Source organism: Ochotona curzoniae, unplaced genomic scaffold (genome assembly GCF_017591425.1).
Source record: "Ochotona curzoniae isolate NIBS_2020 unplaced genomic scaffold, NIBS_Ocur_1.0 contig_2235, whole genome shotgun sequence".
Taxonomy (NCBI): Eukaryota; Metazoa; Chordata; class Mammalia; order Lagomorpha; family Ochotonidae; genus Ochotona; species Ochotona curzoniae.
In genome coordinates, this window is record NW_024465384.1 from 29,170 (window position 1) to 41,001 (window position 11,832).

An 11,832-nucleotide genomic window follows, 5' to 3' on the forward strand; every position below is an offset into this window, starting at 1 on the left:
TAGTCCATCCCAGGGTCCTTTCCCAGCCCTTTCCCACATGTCTGCGAACTGCTGGCTCTTTAGTCTGCATAGAATGTGAGCCCCGATACCTCTACGTCTTCCCCTTCTTGGGACTCATGTCCTTTGTGGCCTGGACATGTTCCCCCACCTGGAACATTTCTGTCATGGATCCTGTGTTGGCTGCACAAAAATTGTCTGAGCCCTGTCTTCACCCCGGGCTGATCCTCTTCAGTGACCCTTTTTGATGTAGACTGAGTGTAGTCAGCAACCAGGGAGTGGTAGTGGTGAGGCCAAGGGGGGACGGGTAGTTGAGTTGCTCATTGATGTGTCTGAGTTCTCTGGCCAGACCTTGGGCTGGCTGCAGTGTAAAGCTGTTGGCTTGACTGGTAATCAGGACTTGGAACCTGTTCAGCCCCGTGTGTGCCCAGGACCTTGGTACTTCGGACATTGCAGCAGACCCTGGCCTTTGAGTTGCCTCATAGCTAACCACCTAGTCCTAGGTCACCTCATCTCCATAATGCCTACAAACCTTCCTATGTTCCTTCTGTGTGAAGCCGGTAGTGGGTCAGATGGTTTCCAGCTGGTGGGCTGGGTTTGGACCCTTTGAGCATGCTCTGTAAGTCCATGGTCATGGTTTGATATACAGGGAATCCTGGGGATCCAACCACAAAATACTGTCATCCTCAGTAACTCTTTTTCAATCTGTCCACAGCCTACAGAGCTCACAATTCCTCACTGAGGCTGCAATCTGGCCATTCGACACAGAACAAGCAGTGTATTATTGTGCCGTGCTGGCAGGCCCTGTGGACTTCACTTTGGGAATTCCCTGGGCTCCTGGCCAGGATTCTTGCCTGTACCATGAGAGGCCCCAGCGCTGGGCCTGTGCCATTGAAGGTGAGTCTTCCCCTGGGAAACTCTGAGCTTTCCATGAATGATCCTGGCAGCAGAACCAACACTGGTGCCTTGCTGCTGCTGCCTGCACTGGGTGCGTCTCAGCATCCAAAGTGGCTACATTGGCCAACCCAGGGACACCCCAGTTGGCCCGTGGCATTTAGGGTTGTACAGAGTGACAGCTGTTACCCCCATCTGTGGCCATCTCACACAGACCTGGCCCCTTATCCTGGACCCACATCGCACCTTGTCTGTTCACCCTTGTTGGGTCAGTGATGCTGCTGCTTCATCCTTAGCCCTGCAACCTGACTTGAACCTTGGGTATGCCTAGACCTACAGTCCCAATGCTGGTAGCTGGGATTCTGCCCATGCCCCTTCCCTCCTAGTCTTAGCAGCATGGCGATAGGGGTACACAGAGTAAATTGCGTTGAGTACTGGATGTTTGGCCCAGGTATTATTATGTCATGTTTTCCTCTACAAGAGAGAACCCTGACAGGTGGGAAGATGAAGGGAGTCCATGGCAGAGGAAAGGTGACTTGCCACCCATCTGGGCCCTGGGCATTAGGTCTGTGGGACTGAGCAGCAGATACCCACATGCAGAGGCTTGTGGCACCTGGTGTACAAGGAGCTTGGGTCTCCAGGTAGGGATGGAATGTTCCCCAGGTTGGCAGGAGCCTCGTGGCCAACCATTGCAGGTAGGTCTTCCATGGTGCATGGTTTTTACCCCACCAAGGCCTCCTGCCCGAGTCCAGGAGCCCTGTTTGGCCAGCTGGTCAATCGAGGGCTACCCTGTTGGATCAGCCAGCTATCCTCCTGGGTCCTAGTTTGGCCCTGAGTGCCCAGTCTATTTGACATGGGAGTCTGCTTATGCAATGCCCAATAGGGGGCCCTCTGATGGTTGGCAGAGACGTGAGTCTGGTCATGGAAGAAGGCTCTCTTGACAGTCACATACCAGGCCAGATCTAGGCCAGAGGGTGCAAAACAAATGGTGAGACCTTTGTTTCCATTTTTCTTCTTGTCCTGACCTTGCCGCATGTGTGCTTTTTGCAGCATCTGAACCCTGCAGTCCTAAGGCAGACAAGGAGGCAGAACAGGAAGGTGACACCTCGAGCGAAGCACTGCCTGATGAGGAGGTGGTTGCGGAGGAGGGGGACGTGTCTGGAGATTGTAGTGGTGTCCAACACGGGTAAGTGTGCAAGGGTGTCTGTGGCTGCCATCTAGATGTGCACTTCTGTATAGTTAGGGCTCACCAAAGGCAGGGATGTTCACGTTGAGATTGGTGTATTGGGTTAGGGTGTGATGTGGGTATTATTGTCATCCACCATGGGCCCAGGAGGTCCCTTTTCCCAGCTGAGGTCTAGGCTATTCCACAGCCTATCCCAGGTCACCCACATCTCTCAGAATCCCCTGCTCTCTAGCCTGGCATAGTGCCCTCCATGTCTCAGCCCTCCTCCTTGGACCATTGCCCCTGGTGGCCCAGGATGCATGTCCCCTCCTGTAGCATTTCTGACCTCACAGATTCTGTGTTGTCTCCATAACAAGAGGCTGAGTCCTGTCTCAGCCGCCAACCTTGTTTCCTCTACTTCAACCTGACAGGGCCTGGTCTGGACCCCGGGGCACTGTAGAGAGATCAAGGGGCTCTTCTCTGGTGTGCTGGTTTTGTTTTGTTTTGTTTTGTTGTTCTCCTGTGCGCTGTTAATGCTAGGGAGACCTTGCATCCGTCCTTAGTAACGTTCCTTCCCTTTGTCCCTCCACAGAACATCCCAGAAGACTGCCTTGAAGAAATCTGCTATCCCCTCCTGTGACATCTTTGTGAGGGGGCCTCACTGGCTCATGCTCACGGAAGCTTACTACCAGGATATTGATCCCCTGTCTGCGTGGCCCAGGGTCTTTAACACACATCAATATTTCTTTTCTGATGTGCTTCTTGGAAGTGAGTATTTCCTGACTAGTTCACTTACCTTCTCTTGATCTTTCAGGCAGATTCCAATAGCCATTGGCCCACGATATCCATGCCTCTCCTTTATGAATTCTCCCATTTCTCCAGGTAGAGCCAGTAGAAGCATCTCTGTGTATTGGGGATAGTGTAGGTTTGCCATGGTAGCTCCCTAGAGTGCCACTGCTTCCCTGGGTGCCCCTCAGACCCTGCCCATGGCATTGGCACTTGTGAGTCTTCTGAGGGATGTTTTCCTCTTTCCAGGTTTTGTCGTGAAGAACCATTGTCCGTCCTTTAGTGGAAGTGTAACTTCCTACCAGCTTTCGAAGTCTTCACTTCAGAAGGAGCCATCATGTAGCAGCCTCCACCCTCAGGGTGCTTCTATTGAGGAACCACCCAGTCAGACATGTGGTAGCAGAGGGTGGCTCTTATCATCCACCAGAATTTTATTTAAAGTGCTAACGATCATCTATGAAGGTAGGAACGGTCTGGCATACTGGAACGAGTGATGCGTGTATTGATTGTTGTGGTGTTGTGAATGAACAAGACTTTCTCCCTCATGTCCTCCCAGGGTCACATTGAATGTCCCATTGCTTTTATGTGGAGACATGGATGAGAACTTGGGATGAGGGACCAGATCTGCCCCTAGATCTTGGGTTTCCTTTCAAATATTTGTCGTTGAACACGTAATTTCCCTCTTAGTTGTCCTGCAAATATGTATCTGCATCTCATAAAATATGATACAACATCATACAAAGATCTATCCGTATCATGGATGGACTCTTCAGTGAGAGTGTTTGCAGGATGCCTGACTTAGAATTCTTCAGTAGCGTCTGTTTCCTCTTAGTAACTCAGACGGCAGTCTGAAGGAGCTCACATTGGCTCTAGCCTCTGCCACTACCGGCAGTCCCTTCAGACTCAGCTGTCAGCAGGACCTGACCAAGATTCTCATTGGATTTCTCTCTCTTTCCCTCTCAGGTCCCCAGAACAGTATGTGGTTCTAGTGGAAAAAGTCTGGATAACTTAATAAATTGGCTATGTTTCATCAACTATATCGATTATCTATTTTGTTGTCTATGTTGTTTATTGTGAAAAATGCATAGATGATTAACACAAGAATCTGGGTTTCAGGTTTTCTTCTGAAACCGGTAGGCCGGTTTGGTTTTATGCCCTGAGACATTCAAACAAGAAAGGCCATGACTCTATTGTGGCCCAGGGTCAAAATCTGGAAACATGAGAGTCGCCTCATCTTGGCTCAGTCCCCTTTGCTTTGCACACACCTGTCCTGCCACCCACACAGGGATCATCACTGCCTCCATGGGCAGCTGTGGCATTCCCTTGTGTGCTGCACAGCACCTCTAGAATCTCTCGGCCAGAGACCCTGGGTCCCTTGACCAAGAACTGGTGCTCACATTCAAGTAGCCATTTTGAACTTGTCCCCGTGACAGGAATCCCTCTGGTATGTAGGCGATAAACAGTAGCCCTGGTAGCTGCCTCCTCTACATAGGACACGGTCCTTACACGGCGCTGTCTTCTCTGTCATTCCTTTCAACTCATGTTCTGCTCCTTAACACGCTGCTTCAGATCCCAGATCAGCAGACTGATGGGGAGTGACATCACACCCCTCCCTTTGAGGTGGCATGTGGAATCGGTGCCCTAGTCTCACTCTATACCTATATTCAGATAACAGCTTCACAAAAAGTTCTCGAAGCTGCACATCATGAGTATAAATAAACAGCAAAGATGTTTTTGCAGGATTATCTTAGATATTGTAAAATTAGAAACTTTGCAGTGGAATAAAGACTCTTTGATTTTTGTGTATTTGAAACTAGAGGGGGAGATAATGTTCCGTCCACTGACTGGTCTGTCTGCCGACCTGATGTCTGAGCTCTAGATTTGACAGTTCTGTTCACATCTGTGGCATTTAGTATAGAGGAATGCCGACTGTGCAGTAAATGCCCGTTGGTGGGATGGTCTCTGCATTTACAGCCGTGCTAAGAATGCATGCACAGCAAAATCACACTGGTGGGATGGTACAGTGTCCAGGGGGCTGCCCTGAGAATGCGCCAGATTAAAGCTATGATGGTTTTGCATTACCCTTGGTCCAGACAGCCAGGGATACCCCAAAGCATAGAATGTTCCCGTGCATGCCTAGGAGGTGAAGAGGGGCATCAACGTGGAACTGAAGACCTCCCCTGGGCGTCACCTATGTTAGGGGCAGGCAGAGTTCATGTCCCAAGGAGAATGGCTGAACATGAGAGATTACCATTGTAGAAGACGGCAGTCAGTTTCTTTCCCACCGGAACTGCTGCCCTAAAGGGAAGATGTTTAGGAGATTTGAACCTAGACTAGACACTTGCAGAGAGAATAATGGCCACCTGTGCCTGGACAAGTGTAGGTAGGAAGGAAATGGGTGAAATAGTAGGATAGTCTATGGGACAGGAATGTTTGAGACACAACAATCAACAGACCCTTCTGTGCTACTCTAAGATGCTATCCAATCCCCTCTAGGTGAAAGTGTTGGGGGGCTGTAGAATACACACTGAAGGAAGTCCTTGTGCTCAGGTCAAGTGTGCCAGAGGCCCCAAATTCAGACATGCGATAATCACTAGGTTTATTCATTCAGGCAATCCCCACAAACCTCTGAGATATGTTTCTGTATTACCACCAATGGTGCCAATGGTCAGACAACACTAGCAGGCATTGGTTATCTATAATTCCCTGTTGCCTAGCCTTGCCCTAAGGTTTGCTCTGTTTTAGAATGGAGATGAGAACTAGAGTCCCACAAGTGACATCTCATGGACTTCCTTGCCGATGCATTTTGGTTTCTACCAGTGAAGGCACTATAAGAAAAGGCACACCATGGTTTTCTGCTTCAGGCAACCAAAGCTGTGGGGTCAGGAACTTGATACTGCACAAGTGACAGCCATAACTGAGCCTAAGTCATGTCCACAGAGGTTTCAGCAATAAAACAGGAGAAGAAACCATGAGGGAACAAAGAAGACCAAGGAACACCTGTCACTGGATCCACATGAGAAAGGAACTTTGGGAGAAGGCAGTGTGATCTGGAATGAACAAATGAATGTGCTCAGACTAGGAGAAATAGAAAGAATGTAGACAGCTGTTACAAAGAACAGGCTATGGAGCTGCCCTGAATGGCCGCAAGTTCCTTGATGCCCCATGCAGCCTCATCTTGAGACCCCCAGGGACCCTCAGAGGTAGCCCATCTCCTCTCTCCAGGGAGTTGGGAAGTAGAAGCTGTGCCCTTTTCTCCTGGGTCTTATTTTGCTTGCATTAAGCAGAAGGATCCACTTTTGCCTAGGGCCTCTGGACAGTTGATGGAAGTCATTGGCAGATGCAGCTCTTGGGCATCCATCCCTGCCAAGCACCCCCAGTCCAGAGCGCTTCAGGTCCTGAAATGCATTCTGGCCCTTTAAGCTCTAACCAATGTCCAGGCCACTTCACCACTGCAACGCTCTGTGTGAGCTTTGTGATAACAACCAGCAGATCCCAAAATGTGTTGGCAAAATATCTTACTTAGCTTTCTTTCAGGAAAATTGGGAATATCCTCTACACACTGTCTTTGCTGCTGTTGTCCAGACACACCTGGCCAGCACGCCTAGAGCCCTGAGCACTGTCCACAGCCTCTTCTCAATACTACCAGCAACATCTGGGAACTAGGGGCACCATGCCACCCTATTGAATTGGGACTAAGGGCAATATTGATCTTGCTGCTACATGCCAATGTAGGTGAGGTTGCCCCGGCAGACTGGAGCTGGCTACTGAAAGTTGCTATGGCTGTGTTTCAGATAAGAATAGTGGGGCTACTAGAAGGAGTCTTTTGTCTCTTGTAATTGAGTCATGCTAAGCTCTCGGTGCTTGATCAGGTTACTCTCCCAGACGCGTGTTTTTGAGCACTCCCCAACAGTCTCATGAGCCCTATTGCCATCAGGTTCAGCTTACCATCAAACTCAGTTTTGATAGGTATGTACTCAGTGCCAACACAGACTGATCAGATTGATGGATTTTCACGACCCTTGCTATATTCTGGATCCACTATGGATTCCTGCATAGCCCTATTCTTGGGACAGACATCTGCTGAGAGTTCCTAATGGTCCCAGCCCCCATCTGTGGAGATTTCTCCTATTCTGTCCAGGTCTCACAGTCCTGGCCCCAATCATACTACCAAGACCTGCTGACACAATGCCTTCTGCTTTGTGCCAGAGAACTCATTTATTTATTCAGATAGTCTACACACTGATAACAGGGTCTTGGGCCCCTGCTTGTCTAACTGAGCGCTCTATTTCCTAATCCCCTGGTTACTGGTCTTCTGGCTGGTACCAGGGCCATTCTGACACCATGAGCGTAGGACAGTCCCACACTCAGTACTGAGTTCTCAACACATCGCTAACATCCTGACATATCTGACTGAGGTCTCTAACCTAACAGCAGCTAGATACCTTGGCCACTGATCATTCCCAAACACAAGGCCTTGGTTGGAATGTTCCCCAGGGAGGCCTTTGCATATTCCTCCATGATGTATGCTGCCTCAGTGCTCACGAATCAGGGTTTGTTTGAGAGACCTTACAACTTCAAGATAAAAACAATAGAGGATGTAAGTCTGTCACAGTCCACATGGTGGGGGTCCCTGATAGATTGATTCCCCTGGGTATGACTCTTTATTGGACCCCTGTTTTCCTTTTACAAAAACATTTCTTTTTTATTAGAAAGGCAGATTTACAGACAGAACAAAGATCCTCCATGTACTAGCTTACCCCCAAGTGGCCTCAATGCCCAGAGCTGATCGGGAGACTCCCCCAGATCTCCCATAGACCTTGCGCCATCCATCCTTCACTGCCCTTCCAAGCCACAGGTAGAGAGCTATATTGACAGTGGAACAGCTGGACACGACCAGTGCCCATATGGGACCCTAGTGCATTGTAACCAGGGTTTAGCCACTAAGCCATTCACCAGGTTGGTTCTCCTTTTAGTAGCTGTAGTTGGCACCTACTCATTCAGTGCCATTGCCTGCTTTGTCAACTGACAGATGTCCCAAGATCAATTTCCAGTGACTTTTATATTTAGTACTGGCTCCAATAAGACAAACTTTAGGGCTGTCACAATGGCTCAATGGCTCAATCTTTGCTTTGTAAATGCCAGGATCCCATATGGGCACCAGTTGCTGTCCCAGGAGCTCCACTTTCCATCCAGCTCCCTATTGTGCATTGGGAAAGGAGTCAGTGAAGACCCAATGTATTGAAACCCTGCATCCACATGGGAGACTAGGAATAATCTCCTGGATCCTGGTTTCAGATCAGCTCAGTTCTGGCCTTTGTGACCAATTGTGGAGTGAGCCAGCCAAGGGAAGCTCTTTGTCTCTCCTTCTCTCTATAATTCTGCTTTCCCCTATTCCTATATATATTTATCACTTAAAAATACAAACTAAACAATTTGAAAGAGGCCCAGAGAAATGAGAGGAAATGTTACATGCCCCAAATCTCAAAAGATGTCCTCTTAGCTGGGGTGACCAGCTTAGTCTGGAAAGGCCCTGCCTGGCTTCAGGGACCACAGCTCCTCTGCCACCAGCTACTTGTCATTATACATCTGTGCCTCCTGAAACAGCCTTGCAAGATTGACTTACAGATTTGAGGTATGAAAATACAAACAGACCAAGAGTTGGTGCTTGTCTCTTGGCATGCACATCTTGTCAAGTCCACAGGCATGAATAAATGTGCCTTTCCACAGTCTCAAATGCGGCTTGGTTCCTTCGGTTTCCTGGCTGTAACAGAGTCACTGTTCATGAGAGACTGTATCATGATGGGATGGTATAGGTTAGTGTTGGGTTAGTGTTTAGTATAGGTTAGTGTTTAGGTATTTCAACTTAGACTTATTTGATATGTGTCTTTCATCATTTTATTGAATCACCCTGATCCTGTTTTTTTTTTCATTTAAAGAAATATTTGGTTATTGTGGATATTCGGTAGATGACACTTAGTGTACATAATGCAAGTGGTACATTTTCACATTTTTTAAGTGATATCTGTGCTGGTTACTGTCTGTCATAACTTAGGGGTGGAATTGCTAAAGTGTAGTGGAAAGTTGCGTTGGCCTCAGGTTCCAACGAGGGGCACTGGAGGCTGGCAGAGCTGTAGGACAGTGAGAGAATCATTTCTGGAAAGGAAGAAGCCATATAACAGAGAGGCCCCAGGGCTATGAAGAAATTCCAAGTCTGTGATGTGTCACTGTTACCAGAGAGAGAGAAAGGTCACACAGAGAAAATGAGAAAAGACAAGTGTCTGAATTGTCTATGGAAGAACAGTGCAGCCTCCAAGGGCATAAAACAAAACCAGACTAGGTAGGGAAGAAGAAAAATCCACAATAATGGCTAGAGAGCTTTCCTGGGGAGTGCTAAAACAACCCTCACCCAGCAATAGGGGAAACAAATTCAAGTGAAGATTTGTGAGCTTCCTGTGGCTGCACTGAGTGCCACCCACTTGATGACTTGAGTCAGCTCAGAATTGTACAGTTCCAGAGGCCAGAAGTCCTCAGTGAAACTCACTAGGATGGAAAGAAAATTGTGGGCTGGGCAGTGCTCCCTCCGGGGTATAGTCCAGTCCGTGGTTCTCCGCACCTGTGCAGCTGCTGCCATGGCTTCCTTTGTCTCAGTGCCCGTACGTGAGCACCTTGATTCAGCTCTCATTTCACCGCCCTCTCTATAGACGAATCTGTCTCCCTCTTCCCAAAACACCAGGATTACACTCAGGGCCTGCACAGATGGTCCATGAGAAACTCATTTCAAGATCTTTAGCTTAACCTCATGCCAAAAACTGTTATGCCTTGTGAATATGTAGATATTCACAACTTGTAACAATAATCCCTGGCTGCCTTGGCGTCGTTCAGCCTGTATAGTTCCCCTCACCCTTCCAGCCTTCACATCCACTACACTCACAAAATGTATCCCTTCTTTACATCTCCAAAAGTGTCCAGCCTTTGTAGCATCAACTTAGGTCTGAAGTTTCATCTAGATATCATGATCTCAAGCTTAGCTGCAAAGATCCAAATGTTGTTTCTTTTAGCTGATTCAGGTCTGAAACGTTGGATATGATTCATCTGGGGAAAAATTATTCTCCACCTGTGTACTTCTACAATTGGAAAGCACATCCTCTGGGCCCAGGGGTATTCCATAGAAGGCCAATCCTCTGCCTGTAGCTCCGGAAACCCACACGGACATGCCAGTCAAGTCCTGGCTGCTCCACTTTGCATCCAGCTTGATGCTTATGTCCTGGGAGAGCAATGGAGAGTTGCCCAAGACCTTGGGCCCATGAATCCATGTGAGAGATCCAGAAGAATGTCCTGGCTCCTCAGTTCAAATAGACTCACCTCTGCCCATTGCAGCTTCATGAGAAGAATTGGCAGGAGGAAGATTTCTTTCTCTCTCTCTGTCTCATTCTGACTTTCAAGTAGAAATAAATACATCTTTTTTAAAAGAGAAAAATAAAACGCATTGTAATGCTCCCAACTTCCAGTGGTAAGAGCACAAGCACAGGACAGGCATTCTGCTTCCACAAAGGGAAAAGAAAGAAGTGAGCAGCCCTAAGAAAATCTGAAGGCCAACTAGGTAGATTCCATTAAATCATACATCCTGGCAGTTGTCCTCCATGGCTCAGGCTCCTTGCTCTTCATCTCAGGCCCCCACCCTCAGAGTCCTGCTCTTGAATCGGGACAGTTAGCGATTGAGTGGTTTTACCAGCTGGTGCAAATTGCAAGTCCATCTTCCTCCTTTTCATCCGTTCTTTTCCCTTTGGTCCAAACTGGCAGTGTTGCTATTGATGCATTATGCTCAAAACCCTTGGGGATCTCTTTTGTGTTTCACAGATTTACAGTGCTATACAGAAGTTCTTACAACATGTCTTTCCTGGATTATCCCATCTGTATTCCTGACCTGTGGTACAATGGCTGGCAGGATCCATGTGTTATGTGTCTAAACACTTAATTACTGTTAAGTGGTTGTCTTACTGTATTATTTGCCTTGTCTCTAGGGCTCATTTCTTGACAGTGAGTCTCTTAGTTTTAATGTAGCTTAGTAGAGTTCCTTTAGTGGATGTCTAGGGTAGGGGTGTGTTCTGGGACTGGTCAGTGCTCAAGTGTGGGATCCCAGTGGTACCAGAGTGACACCCAGTTTGGGCATGGTGGGTCACCTTTTTGTCTGCACAGGGGAAGCAGTAGTCATCATGGTCGCTATAAACACAATCTCCTCTCAACTCTTTCAGGGTGGTTGACACCCAAGTTTATGCCATGAGCCTCTAACTCCCACCCATGCCAGTACACATACCACAGAATTTATCTGTACGGTTCTCTTTGTGCTCTGAGACCCATTTACACACTCTATCATGTAGTCCAGAATTCCAAAGTTTTTGCATGCAGTACTCTCACATCACAGGGTGCTGAGACTCCCCTTGGGCCTAGGAGTCTGCCCCAGCCATGGAGAGCAGGCTGTTTCCTACACTAGCCACCTTTGAGTTTTCTGACTTGTCTCTTTACATCTCAGGCTTGTGTGTAGGCTTCCTAGTTCCTGGTGAATACATGGCTCTCTGCCTATCCACTAATCTAGTCTCTAAGTCAGTGGGGAACACAGGACCCATTTTCTTGATGGAACCAGCAAGATGCATTTGCCATATATGTTTAAGCAAATCTCCTGTGGAGATCTTGTGTCACATTTAAGCAAGTGTGCACTGAAGTCATCCCATTTCTGTGTTTCCCACTCCCAGTGTGGAGGACTCTGCTGGCTGTTCCAGGTCCCCTCCAAGAGGGCACCTTCTTCCTGCTGATCTGCTTCTTCTCTCTCCTGGGCTCCTTCTTAAATAGTTTGTTGTGATGAATGACCGTGGTGTGTTTTCTTGGAAGTCTGGGCTTCGCCTTAGCACAACCAGGACACTAAGCCTCAGCAGCATGTAGGAGAGAGGATTGCACGCAGGCTGTCAAAGTTACTGACCATGACTTGCCAG

General features: G+C 48.1%; 1 long non-coding RNA gene across 1 annotated transcript; it reads left to right on the forward strand.

Annotated features, from left to right (window-relative positions):
* Nucleotides 1-2,048: 2,048 nt before the first annotated feature.
* LOC121151016 lies at nt 2,049-3,863 on the forward strand. Its single transcript, XR_005883098.1, has 4 exons — nt 2,049-2,077; nt 2,649-2,824; nt 3,092-3,304; nt 3,806-3,863. It is a non-coding gene; the product is annotated as an uncharacterized LOC121151016 (long non-coding RNA).
* The last annotated feature ends 7,969 nt before the right edge of the window (nt 3,864-11,832 follow it).